This window comes from Mobula birostris, chromosome 4 (assembly GCF_030028105.1).
Source record: "Mobula birostris isolate sMobBir1 chromosome 4, sMobBir1.hap1, whole genome shotgun sequence".
NCBI classification, from domain to species: domain Eukaryota; kingdom Metazoa; phylum Chordata; class Chondrichthyes; order Myliobatiformes; family Myliobatidae; genus Mobula; species Mobula birostris.
Window position 1 is genome coordinate 55,422,297 of NC_092373.1, and position 14,828 is coordinate 55,437,124.

Here is a 14,828-nt window from a genome sequence, read left to right on the forward strand (position 1 = left end):
TCTCATTCCAGTGATGTCTTAACTTTCAGATACTTGTTCAGTTCCCCTTTGAAAGCTGCAGATGCAATTTTCTACAGACTTTCTGCAGAGAGCATTCTGCATGATTGCACCACTGCCTCGAATGGAGGTGCCAAGCTGCAGGATCAAAGGAGGCTGCAGAGGGTTATAGACTCAGATAGTACCACCCTCCCCACCAGCGAGGATACCTTCAAGAGGCAGTGCCTCAAGAAGGTGACATCCATCTTCAAGGACTTTCACCATTCGGGACATGCCCTCCTTCTTACTACTACTGTGGAGGAGGAACAGGAACCTGAGGATGCACACTCAATGTTTTGGGACAGCTTCTTCTCCAAATTCAATGACGTATGTTAGCGATAATAAACGTGACTCTGATTCTAAGTCTGCCTCCACTACTATACTATCCTTGTTCATGGAGTCTGGACCATATTAAAAAGGGGTTTAAAAATAATCCGTTCCATTTTTTTCCTATCCTCTTCATTTTGTGTCCTTTAGTTGTGACCTTAAAAATAAAGTTTGTTTTTACCTACACTGAACATAGTCTTAATGGTCTTTTTTTCCAGATTCCCTCTCAACCTGTTCCATTTCAGCAAGAACAATTTTAACTTCTCCATACAATTATAGAAACATACAAAATTTTTGAAAGGGATAGATAAGGTAGAAGTAGGAAAGTTGTTTCCATTCGTAGGTGAGACTAGAACTAGGGGACATTGCCTCAAGATTCAGGGGAGAAGATTTAGGACTGAGATAAAGAGAAACTGTTTTTCCCAGAGAGTGGTGAATCTGTGGAATTCTCTGCCCAGGGAGACAGTTGAGGCTTTCTCACTAAACATATTTAAGAAACAGTTAGATAAGTTTTTACATAGTAAGGGAATTATGGATTATGGGGAAAAGGCAGGTAGATGAAGCTGAGTTTACGGACAGATCAGCCATGATCTTATTGAATGGCGAGGCAGGCTCGATGGGCCAGATGGCTTACTCCTGCTCCTATTCCTGATGTTCTTATGTTCAATTGAAGCACCTCATCCTCAGAATAAATCTCTTTTGCAGTCTCTTTCAAAGCCTTTACATAGTGTTGTGTACCCTGTAACTGGGTTGTCAAACCAGCAGAAATGGACCACTTAGTTGGAGTCTGGATTACTGGAACTAAGAAAGTTTTATTAAAGAAATAAGTAACACAGTACTCTAATAGTAAGGATATAAATGCAACAGGTTAGCAATGATAAAACACACATGTACACAGAACTAGGATAATAGGATCAATCAAGCTCTATCGCAGTCCAGGGGTAAAATGATCAGTCTCAAGTGACACGGAGTTCAGTTCAGTTTCAGTTCGCAGTAATCGCCATCGTGCCGTTGGGGAGAGAGAGAGAGCGAGCCAATGCTGATATTCAAATCGGATTCAACAGACCGACCTTTGTTCTTCGCAGTTAGCTATCGGCACGAGCCCTTTTTAATGTCTTCTGATGTCACTGACTGTGACCCCTCCGTTCCGGATACAATCGTGCTTCTGCGGTGAACCCGGCACCCAGGCAAGGGTGGACACACACACCAGGTTCCCGCCGACCGTACCTTCTCACCCTGTGCGTCTATGGTTGGTCCCGCGACCAGGCCTCCAAAACTCCACCAACTTGTGGGGGCACACCGCTTTTCCAGGGTCTCGTTATCTCGTGGTGTCGTGTGTCACCTGCCTTAGCAAATCTGTTCCTTTTATCCCCCTGCTGGAGTATCGCCTGTCCAACAAACTTCAAACAGTTCAGGTTCAAAGCAACCAGTCTCTGACAATACTCGGAACTGTGTCTCCTTTTCGTTAATCCCTCTCGTCTTTTTCTTACTAGCATTTTGAATGTTTCCCCCATTTGTATCTCTCTTATCGGCATCTTCTGATAACTTGGTCACAATAGTTTCAAAAATGTGGTACCCCCATGGGGATATGTGTGTGGGCTTTTTCCTCCTGGTTGGGGAATTTGTAGAATTTGGAATTACAATTTCACAATCAGCCTTTTAGAACTGAGGTTTATTTCAACTCTTGTATTTAATACACTACCTCATAAGGCTGTGAATGGATAAACATTTAGTGAATTTAGAAGATGTATCAGTTGTATTTTTGGTAACTGAGAGCATCAAGGGATGTGGGGTCAGTGTCAGAGGATGGAGGTGAGGTAGAAATCAGTAAAGGCTTACAGTATCTGAAAGGCCTATTGGTCGACTATTGACATTCCTGTGTCTCACCTGTGATCAGGCTTCTTTATGATTGGAACTGGATACTGAATCTGTGGCATAAGCCCAGACTTGTGCCTCTCCAATTATTTCAGGACAGAATGAGAAATATTTAGTGAGACAAGTCCAGATATAGATAATTTAATTTGCAAAATGCAGGCAAGAATGCCGAGTAACCAGTTGAGTAAATTCTACTTCCCATTTTACTGTTCAAACAAAACTGAGAGAAACCCTTTACATATGCTTGATATTTTTTTGCAAGTTCTTCTCTGTGGATAGTGTTCCTGAAATGTATTAAATGTATTTTTAGTTTATAGTCCTGAGCTAAGAGATATATTAGTTTTTCATTTTAAATCTATCTCCAAAATATGGATTTCCTCTCTTTCCTAGTCTCTTCTAGGAACTTGTGATAAATGTGCATGACACCTCCTCAAGCAGCCATATGAAGTAGGCCTGTCACACACACTCCAACCAAACCATCACAGGTCGTGCAACGTTTACAAGAAATGACCCCACCGCAGTGAGTTAATTGGCAGGTGCAGCATGGACTGGTCTGACTTTGTTTCATATTCTTAATGGTTTCTGGCCTTTGTTAAAATTTGATTTTTCATTAGATGTTAGCTATATGGACAGGAAAGGAATGGAGGGTTATGGGCTGAGTACAGGTCAGTGAGACTAGGTGAGAGTAAGAGTTCAGCACGGACTAGAAGGGCTGAGATGGCCTGTTTCCGTGCTGTAATTGTTATATGGTTATGTGGTTATTTAAACTTAGCTACTTATTTGAATAACACACATCAAAGTTGCTGGTGAATGCAGCAGGGCAGGCAGCATCTCTAGGAAGAGGTACAGTCGACGTTTCGGGCCGAGACCCTTTGTCAGGACTAACTGAAGGAAGAGCTAGTAAGAGATTTGAAAGTGGGAGGGGGAGTGAGAGATCCAAAATGATAGGAGAAGACAGGAGGGGGAGGGTCTCGGTACGAAACGTCGACTGTACCTCTTCCTACAGATGCTGCCTGGGCTGCTGCGTTCACCAGCAACTTTTATGTGTTTGAAGGGTCTCGGCCCGAAACGTCGACTATACCTCTTCCTAGAGATGCTGCCTGGCCTGCTGCATTCACCAGCAACTTTGATGTGTGTTGCTTGAATTTCCAGCATCTGTAGAATTCCATGTGTTTACTTATTTGAATGTCTGTTATCTGTCAAGCAGGGGACCGTGCACAATTCTGATTTGATGGAGACGGATGTGAGAGTACAGAGGAACATCTGGAAAACTTCCGAAATGCCCACTTCGCTGCCGTTGCTACTGTGTGGTAACCAGAATCTCCGGAGCAGAAGGCCCCGAATCCTCGGCTTTGCTTCTTTCAGCGGCCGGGCTAGGTCGAAGGCGCCTGGCAGAGGATGGCGCTCAGGAGGCTGTATTGGAGGGGCTGGTTGGAGGCTCGAAGTTTTCGGACGGATGGACTCAGTGTCGGCTGTGGTCGGCTGCTTCCAAGGCATCGGCAAGTTGACGGTGCCTGGAGGTTTATGGCAGGGAGTTTCTCCCTTTTGCCGCCTGTTATCGGGGACTTGGGAGTCGATCGATTCGGGGACTTTTGAGACTTTTTTTACTGTGCCCATGATTTGTTCTTCATCAAATTATGGTATTGCTTTGCACTGCTGTAACTATATGTTATAATTATGTGGTTCTGTCAGTGTTAATCTTTGGTTTGTCCTGTTTTCTGTGATATCACTCCGGAGAAACATTGTATCATTTCTTAATGCATGTATGCATTTCTAAATGACAATAAAAGAGGACTGAGCGTTCTCATAATCTAAAAAAAATAATGTTTGAATTGAGATTTGAACAATACCACACCAAATCTTCATAAATCAAAGCAGTATACAGCTGTTGGTACAATACAGCTATTAATTAAGTGAAAACACTGAAGGTGTAAACTCCAAGTAATGTAAAATGCAATAGTTTCATTTATTATTAGTAATGCTGGCAATCATAAGAACTATTAAGTCATTTTATTGTGCTATTTAAGTTATCATGTGATAAGGACAGCAAACTGCATAATTACTGATAAATACAATGAGCTATTGTCATACCAAGCTGTAAATAGGAGGACAATATGCTTCATTTTTATGATGATGATATCACAGAAAAAGGAATCAAGTTTTGTTGAAACATTTTCTTAGCAATATATTTGTGCAAAATTTCTCATTTTGTTTGATGAAATAATTTACAGTCTTGAATAAAAATCAATAAATACAAATCTGACAAGAAACTGATGTTTCTCAGGAGATTTGACAGCTCAGCAGTATCACTACCATGATAGATGTTGCTTCTGTATATAATTTGAAAAATAATTGGGGTTTGTGATAAAATTGCCATGTGGGCAGCCTATTGAAATATTTTTCAAGATAATTAATGCACATATTGGCCAAGGAGGCAAAATTAAAGGAATTGATTTTCAAGCAGCTAAATGTGTAACAATGGCATTGAAGGCTTCATCTGTCACCCATGTTAAAGTGAAACATTAATATTACAGTGCCGTAGCTGTTGTAGAAAGCCTGCTTTAAAGTACAAATAGGCTCTGCAAAAATTGTTCCCCATAAGTGTAACCTAAGACCACGTTCCAAAATTGTGAAATATTACCATTTGTTCCAAGAGATTTAACAAAACTTCATGGAATTTTGAGTAAATTAAAGTATTTAAAGTTTTTAAAATGCCTCACTTATAATGGATTATCTCTAAGCTGGCAATGCTTAAGCAACAATAAACTTCATTCTTGATGTTGGCGTCAGCTGTTTTGATCTACTAAGCTTTGCATACTAGAAAACATCTTAGTAACTGGATTTTCATTCTAAAATTCAAAGTTCATAGTAAATTTATTGTCCAAGTACATATATGGCACCATCTACAACCCTGAGGTTCTTTTCATTGTGGGCATACTCAATAAATCCAATAATCATACTGGAAAAAATGGAACATCACACCCACCAGGGCATACAACCAGTGTGCGGAAGGTACTGTGCAAATAGAAAAGAAAAACCCAGAAATAATAATAATAAAATAGTATGCAATCAATATTGAGAACATGAGATGAAGAGTGCTTGAAAGTGAGTCGATAGGTTGTGGGAACTGTTCAGTAATGGGGCTAGTGACATTGAGTGATTGATTCAAGAGCCTGATGGTTGAGGGGTAATAACTGTTCCCAAACCTGGTGGTGTGAATCCTAAACTTCCTGTACCTTCCCCTTGATGCTAGCAATGAGAAGAGAGCATGATCTGTGTGGTGGGGGCCTCTGATGATGGATGCTGCGTTCCTGCAACAGCGCTCATTGTAGATGTTCTGAATGGTTTAACTCCTGCAACAGCGCTCTGTGTAGATGTTCTGAATGGTTTAATTTCTGCAGCAGCGCTCTGTGTAGATGTTCTCAATGGTTTCATTCCACCCTACCAATGGAATGGAATAATTTGTTGCATTTCACAAGAATTATTGAAGAGGATTACCACAGGGAAATAATTTGACAGGTAACTATATTAATGGACATCTTCAGGACTAATAATTTTATGACTGAGGCCACTCTACAATAAGAGCAAATTCAGTCATTTTAAATTTTACCTCGCCTAGTTCATCTTATTCAACACTTTTCCTTTCATTACTTCAGAATGAGAATGAACTTCCAAAATCAAATTATATTTCAAAAATGCAACTTAATCTAGTCTTCAAAATACCTTTACCCCGAATAGATATTTCCAAACAATTCCCTTCTCTGTATGATTTGAGGAGAATTGAAGGAGAGAAACTCCATCTTGAATTATAGTATAAAATTTGTAGGACCAGATCCTTAGTCAATGCATGTATCAAAATGTGTTAATACCAGCTCTCAAGATTATTCACCAATCACATAGCACCCCACATAACTTTGTCAGATTTGTCCTTCATTTTTCTTGCTGGACAACTCTGGAGCGGCTTTCTCTAGTAAGGTCCATTACACATTTGCAGAATGTTAAGGTATGGCACCATTGTGCATGACCTGGTTTTCAATTGCCTCACATACAGCCTTTTTTGCTAGCTGAGCCAGTTTCCTATCAGAAGTGCTATTGGCTCTGGTGTGAAAGTCATCCAACTAGTGGTAGGGCAAGGACTTAAAATGCCAATGGTACTTTGGCAGCAAGATGAGGTTTTTGCTTTCTTTTGAAATGGACAAATATTAGGTCATTTTGTGCCACAAAACTTGCTCTACACAAAGTCTGCTATTGAATACCATAGCATATACAGTACGTATTCTTTTAAGGAGCTGGAATAAAGATCAAGAAAGCTAGAGGGATATTACTGAAAGGCCAGTTCCTGTGCTGTGCTGCATTCTTCTAAATCCAGATCACATAGTGACATCTGACCAATCTTTTTTTTCAGTATCACACAACTGAAAACTGGAATCCACCAAGACTGAGATACATTAACAGCTATCTGAAGATTGCCTTGAATCAGTCTGGAAATTTGAAATTCCTGTAGTGCACCTGACACAATCTCTGTGTAAAGTTGTGTACAAAATGTTGTGCAACCATTCTGTAGAGCAATGGTGGGGTTGTGAAATTCCCCAACTATGTTTAAAATCTCTGATGATGGATTGAAACCCCACCGAGGTATGTTCCATAAATATCTTTGATGCTTTGAGCAACCCTACCACAAAGTAGCGTCAATTCTTCCTAGTCCCCAGTCTTGGAACTTTAAATACAGAACAGTACAGTACTGAAGCAGGCTTTTCAGTACACAAAATTGTCCTGGACCAATTAAGCTAGTAATTAAATGCCTAACCAAGCAAATCTATTCTATGCAATGCCCAATTCCCTCCAATCCCTGCACATTCATATGTTTATCTAAGAGTCTCTTAAATGCCTCTGTCATATTTGCTTCCACCACCACTCCTGCGAGCCACCTGTGCTTTAAAAAATAATGCCCTGAACATCACCTTTGAACTTAATCCAAACTTGCTTCTAGCTCTTCCAGGTGCCGGACCCTACCTTCCCTTTCAATTTCCCATAAGGTACCCGGCCCTGGATTCTTGCATCCCGGGTATCCCTATGTAGTTTAGCTTTACCTATAAGATCATCTCTTCTTGCGACCATCTGTCTATCATACAGTTGTATCTCCATCTCCACACCAATTACCTTGCTTGCTGGCCTGGACCATACCACTTCTATTGACTGCAGTCTTTAGCCTTAAGCCTACCAAACGCTGGATCTGTGAGCTGTATGTTTGAAAATACAGAAGGGTCCAAAGCCCTTTCATTAGTGCCCTTGTGCGGTACAGAAATGGCTCCAGTGGGAACATGTCTGATCTGGTTGTTAGCACATCACTGCAAAAGGCATCTCTCACACACATGGCTTCTTCAGTATATGTAGGGAATGATGTCTTAAAAAATTATGATGATGCTTAAAGGGCTACAGAATTTGAAAATCCAGCATGGGAATTAACTGTACTCTCACAATTTAATGAATGTCCTTACCTTTGAAAGTCAAAAGTGATTTTTTTCCACAATAAGCATGGCTGCTAGCCAAAGACATTTATGAAGACTAGCTTCCCTGTAGGCAGGAATAGGCAGTGTCAAATTTTGTGCCTTTGGATGAAAATCCTGAACTTAGAACATTATCTGGACTTAGGCTATAAATTCTTGAGGCCTCTGGGTTTATGAATATTTTATTAGCCACTTAGAGATGAAGACTTTCAAGAAAAAGTCAAATCCGTGGATGAAAAATAACCTGTGTTGCTGCCAGGGATCTGCAAATATTCTAACATGTGGTCCATGTGGCCAAGATATAAGATGCTTCTAAAATTGACATGTATAAATCAAAATCCGTGGCAGTAATTATCCCAGACTCTCTTTCCATTTACACTTTAGGCAATGGTGTTATCCCAAAACTTCTTCTGGTGAATAAATTCACACATCAGCATCACTGATTGAGCAGGACTCATCATTACCAATGACAACTCATCCCGACGAATCAATATGTTGGATAGAAATATCCTAAAGGTCATTATGAGCAGATAGCTGGATTTATCTTCTTTCCTTTTGTAACAATGTTTTCCTTTATATAATTCCTCTTATCATATGTCAGATATTTTGGAAACAAAGAATCCAGCTAAATAGCACTGCAATATTTAGAGAAGTCTAAAATTGGAGATTCTTTGTTCTTCCCCTGTGAGTGACGTGGGTATGGGGGGGGTGGGGGGGGTGGAACCATTGAGGAATGTGACGTTTTCCTTAATTCTGAGGACATGAGAAAACAAAAAAAGCATTTGCAGGATGTGATTTGTTTTTAACACAGTAAGAATGTGAGGAGGTGTAATTGACACCCTGGAAATAATGTGAGAAGAGAGCAAAGAAGAGCTGCTACTCACACAAAATGCTGGAGGAACTCAGCCAGTCAGGCATCTTCTATACAAGGGAATAAACGGTTGATGTTTCAGGCTGAGACCCATCATCAGGACTGAAAAGGAAGGAGGGCAGAAGCCAAATAAGAAGATGGAGGGACCCAACTCAGATTGGAGGACTACATTGTTGAACATCTTCACTCTGTTTGTTGCAAAAGGCAGTATCTCCTGGTGTCTACCCATTTTGAATTTGACTTCCCCCTCCCATTCTGAAATGTCTGTCCACGACCTTATGTAAAAAGTAAGATTTGAAAGCTTCTTGACTTATTGAAAAACACTTCTAACCAATCAGTTTTTTCAGGGAAGATAAAAATCCTGCAGAAATAATATAAATATTTGATGAATGAAGGGACTTTGCCAGACTCAATGGGCTGAATGGCCATATTCTGCTCATATATGATTTACATGATGTACGTTTGAAATATTTCCACATCATTGCAGAAACTTTCATAGTGGTGTATTAGGCTGTTTTCCTAATCACAAATTGCTACATGACACATTGGCAAGTAACCAAACGTTGCCAGGTTTAGCTTTCAACTGTTTGATAGAATTCTTGAAAATCTTTTTCTCTACTACTGCATGTGCTAACCTCTCTCTTTTAAATGTTTGTTTCGTCTCTGAACAACTAGGGAAAGATGGAACACTCGGGTTTCTAAAATCAAGTGGCTTCCGTCCACTGAGTGACCACTGCTCATTCTATTGCAGCCCCACGGTTGAACGAATGTGTCCACACACTCCGGGAAAACAGATAATCAGTATCCTCCTCAAAATACATCTGTCCTTTTATTCAGTCCTGAAATAGTTTTCTTGATCTTAACCTTACTCCTACTAACAATGGCCAGGGAGATTTTATTCTGAAGTGAAATTGTAGAGTTGTAGTTATTCTGAGAGCTGGAAGAGCAGTGATTGAAGGAATTTGAGCTGTAATGCCAAAGTACTGGAAGAAAACACAACAAGATTTAAAACTTAAAGGTGGTCACAGCAGAACAGGTTAAACAGAGGATCCAATGTTCTGCAGCAGAGATTCGGAATAATTTTGCAAAAGTTTGTTTTCTATGGAGTTTGTAGACATTGATGTTATTTAAAATATGAATTTAATTTGATAGCTGTGAGGTGCATAAAATGATTGTATTAAAGTCTATTACTTATCACAACTCAGCTTTATTCACAATCCAGTTATGAAGTAGCCCACAGCAGGATATGGACAACTTTCTGGCTTATGACAAGTAATTTTTCACCAATTAAGCATTTCCAGAAAATGTCCTGGCACATTTGGAAAACGACAGACACCATTATGAAGCAAACAAATTGGAAAAATATAAATAAAGTGCTGTGACCAGTTAGATGCATCAAGTCTGCAGTTTTTTGCCTGTATAAGTGAATACTCAGGTTATTGTCCTGTTTCTGTCCAATTTGCCTCAACAGATCCACAGTAGATGCCATCTCATTGGCTCTCCACTCAACCCTGGAACCTTTGGACTGCAAAGGTGCATGCATGCACCAGAATGCTCTCTATCTACAGCGTGGCATTCAATACCATCATCCCCTCAAAATTACTTAACAAGCTTCAATACCTCCTTGTGCAATTGGATCCTCAATTTCCTCAGACCCCAGACAGTTTGGATTGGCATCAACATCTCCTCCATCAGCACAGGTGCACCACAAGGCTGTGTGCTTAGCCCCCTGCTCTACTCACTTTACATCGATGATTGTTGACTAATCACAGCTTCAATTTCATATTCAATTTCACTGATGATACCACAGTTGTGGGCCAAATCAAATGTGGTGACAAATCAGCATTTAGAGTCATAGAGTCAAAGAGAAAAGTGCAGCACAGAAACAGGCCCTTCAGTTCATCTAGTCCATGCCGAAACCACTTAGACTGCCTACTCCCATCGACATGCACTGGGACCACAGGCCTCCATAGCCCTATTATCCATGTACCTAGCCTAACCACTTACATGTTGAAATCGAGCCCGCATGCACCAGCTGTGCCGGTAGCTCATTCCACACTCTCATGGCCTCTGAGTGAAGAAGTTTCCCCTCATGTTCCCCTTAAACTTCTCACCTTTCACCCTTAACTGATGACCTTTGGTTGTAGTCCCACCCAACCTCAGTGGAAAAAAAACTTGCTTACATTTCCCCTATCTATACCCTTCATAATTTTGTACATCCCTATCAAATCTCCTCCCAATCTTCCACATTCTAAAGAATACAGTCCTAACCTATTCAATCATTCCACCAGACCCAGCAACATCCTTGTAAATTTTCTTTGTACTCTTTCAACCTTGTTTACATCTTTCCTGTTGATAGGTGACCAAAACTGCACACAATACTCCAAATGAAGCCGCACCAATCATCTTATACAACTTCACCATAACGTCCCATCTCCTGTACTCAATATTTTGATTTATGAAGGCCAATGTGTCAAAAGCTTTCTTTACAACCCTATCTCCCTGTTACACCACTTTCAATGAATGATGGATCTGTATTCCTAGATCCCTCTGTACTACCACACTCCTCAGTGCCCTTCTGTTCACTGTGTAAGACCTACCCTGAGTGGTCCTACAGAAGTGCAAAACCTCACGCTTGTCTGCATTAAATTCCATCTGCCATTTTTTCAGCCTGTTTTTCTAACTGACGCAGATCCCTCTGCAGGTGATGATAGCCTTCCTCACTGTCCATCTCACCACGCCCGCCCCCCCCCCCATCTTGGTATCATCCACAAATGTGCTGATCCAGTTAACCACATTATCAGCCAGATCATTGATATAGATGACAAACAACAAAGGACCCAGCACCGATTTCTGCAACACAACACTACTCACAGAGAGGCACCATCAACCATCTATTACCACTCACTGGTTTCTCCCACAAAACCAATGTCTAATCCAATTTCCTACCTCATCCTGAATGCCAAGCAACTGAGTCTTCTTGACCAGCCTCCCATGTGGGATCTTGTCAAACGCCTTACTAATGTCCACGGACACAACATCCACAGCATTGCTTTCATCCACTTTCCTGGTAACTTCCTCGAAAAACTGTATAAGATTGGTTAGACATGACTGTACACGAAGCCGTGCTGACTGTCCTTAATCAGTCCATGTCTCTCCAAATACTTAAAGATCTGTTCCCTTAGAATACCTTCCTTTAACTTTCCCACAACTGATTCAGATTCACCAGCTTATAATTTTCTGGTTTATGTTCAGAGCCTTTTAAAAACAGTGGAACAACTTTGGTTATCCTCCAATCCTCTGTTACCTCTCCTGTTGTTAATAATGAATTAAAAATCTCTGCTAGAGCCCCCGCAATTTCAGAACCTGCATCCCAAAAGGTCAGAGGGAAGACCTTGTCAGGCCCTGAATATAGAAGGGAGATTGAAAATCTGGCTCATTGGTGCCATAACAAAACTCTTACACAATGTCAGCAAGACAAAGGAGCTGATTATTGACTTCAGGAGGAGGAAACCAGAAATCCATGAAGTGTCCTCAACGGGAGCTCAGAGGTGGAGAGGGTGGAAACTTTAAATTCCTCACTTATCATTTCAGAGGACTTTTCCTAGGTCCAGCACATAAGTGCAATTACAAAGAAAACACAACAGCACCTTTACTTCCATTGGAGTTTACAAAGATTTGGCATAACATCTAAAGCTTTGACAAACTTCTATAGATATGTGGTGGAGAGTATATTGATTGGCTGTGTCACAGTCTGGTATGGAAATACCAATGCCCTTGAATAGAAAAGCCAAAAAAATCAATGGATCTGACCCAGTCCATCACGGGTAAAGCCCTCCCCACCACTGAGCACATCTAAATGAAGCGTTGTTGCAACAAAGCAGCATGCATCATCTGAGACCCCCGTCAGCCAGGTCATGGTCTCTTCTCACTGCTGCCATCAGGAAGAAGGTATAGGAGCCTCAGGACTCACACCACCAACCAGGTTCAGGAACAGTTATTACCCCTTAACCATCAAGTTGTTGAACCAATGGGAAATAACTTTACTCAATCTCGCTGGCCTGTCACTGAATTGTTCCCATGGATTCACTTTCAAGGACTCTTCATCTCATGTTTTCAATATTTATTGCTTGCTTATTTATTTATCTACTGCCTTTGTTCTTTCCTTTTCCTTTTCCTTCCTTTTCCTCTTTCTTTCTTTCTCTAGTTTGTTGCCTTTTGCACATTTGCTGTCCACCCTGTTGGTGCGATCTTTCATTTGTTCTATTATGGTTATTAGATTTATTGAGTGTGCCCACAAGAAAATGAATCTCAGGGTTGAATATGGTGACCTACATGTACTTCGATAATAAAATTACTTTGAACTTTGCTTTGTATCTTCAGCTGTTTCAAATATCCAAAATGGTGAAGTCAGCTCTACCTAAATCTTTCATGGCCCATTAATCCTTCATACAAAATGTTCTACTTTCTTGACACCTTTGCGTACCAGAGTACTGTAGTTTTACAAAATTTGGTTAAACCTAATTCTAGAATTTTAGATCAGTCATATGTAAGTCAGAGCTGTTATGATAGCATTGTGGATTACTCAACTATTTAATATGGTGAACTTAAGGAATTTTGGTAATCAGATCTTCAAGGCTCATAGATACAATGTGAGGAGAGGGCACTAGACCAACCACTGACATAGAAATATTGAGATATTAGAAAAAAAGTCAATGAGCTGGCACTTTACAGCTTTGTAAGATTGAAAGGAACCTCCAAAATATATACAAGATATTAAATGAGTCAGATGAAGTATATCTATAATCCCCATCACAAAAGGCAAAATATGTGTGAAGTTAGTTTTGTAATCGGAACTGGGAATGATTTTCCAGGTAGACAGTTAGAGATCATTTTGAATCCATTCAGAATGTAGTAAGATGATATGAATTTTACATACATTTACACTGGCATATTAATAAGACAATTGAATACTTCACCATCAATCAAGTACAAAATAGACAATTAATGTATCCTACATTGTATAGATTAAAATAACCATGCTGTTTTATGAATTTTGAGATCATTTACAGGGCATTTCAAATCATATTTTTTCAGTATCTCATTAATCTGCATATTATTAGCATAACTAAAATAGATACTGGAACTAAATATTTTGCTACAACCCTTGGAATAAATAATAGAGTACATTGCAATGGCAAAATAAGAATGAGCACGTTTGAAGAACTGCACCTTTCCAGCTGTATAAAAATTCGTGTTCCAAGGAGCAGAAGAGGTGAAACTTCAGCAGTGTTAATTTGAAGATTTACAGAAGTTAGTGTTATGCTATGTTATCTTGTTTATGCTGGTGAAGAAGGAAGCAACTTCAGGCCAATTATTTCTGAAGCAGGAAGTAAAATTTCCCAATCTGTTGCTAAGGTCTTCCTGCTGTCCTGTTATTGGGTAGAATTAACATAGGTTAATTTTCATTTAAGGGGAAACTAAATTATATCTGGCCCCTCATTTGGGAAACCGAAAGCTCCTTTCAGTTTTACATTGAAGTTTAAGTTAACATAAATATCTTAATATAGAGTAAAATCCTTTGAGATATATTCTACTTCCTTTTAATTTCTATCCGCGTTATTGAAATAATCTTACAACCTTCCATAAAACAACAAAATTCACTTCCTTTGATGGTGTAGCCAGGATAAGTCAATGAAAAGTGAATCTGATGACCTGAATCTCCAGGGAAAAGATGCAGATACATAGATCTTCAGCCAGTTTGCCTGTCATTCAAGGGCATGACCACACTACCTGTTTTGGCAGAGACACGAGGAGCGGATGTTGATCATTTGGAACTGAGTACATGGTACAAGGTACCATACTTCAGAAGAGATGTAGGGGAGAAGTAGAAATTGTTTTCTTGTGGTGCTTTATTTCCAGTAAACGTTGGACAGCTGTAAACTTATTGATCTCATTGTGTCACCAGAGATCTGCTTCATGGTTTATTGGTTTACTGGTGCTAAGCAATGTGCAGAAGATAGTTTAAAATTGAAAATAATAAATTTGAGAATTTAATGGCCATTTCCATAGCAATTTTCTTAAAACAAGGAAGCATTTAAGATGATATTTTTTGAAAATTAGTGGAGAATTCACTTTCACTTATGGTTTTAACAACTGATGATATCCCAGATAATTTTCCTGGAAATCAGAGCAGAGGGTATATAGTTGTG

The 14,828-nt window shown here is 39.8% G+C and overlaps 1 protein-coding gene across 3 annotated transcripts in view; it reads right to left on the minus strand.

Annotated features, from left to right (window-relative positions):
- The window catches only part of veph1 (ventricular zone expressed PH domain-containing 1), a 264,566-nt gene extending 250,650 nt beyond the window's left edge, over window positions 1–13,916 (minus strand). For all 3 annotated transcript variants that reach the window (XM_072255372.1, XM_072255381.1, XM_072255382.1), the window contains exon 1: window positions 13,849–13,916. The gene's annotated coding sequence lies outside the window, so the exon portion shown is untranslated. The remainder of the gene's footprint in view (window positions 1–13,848) is intronic.
- Window positions 13,917–14,828: the final 912 nt, after the last annotated feature.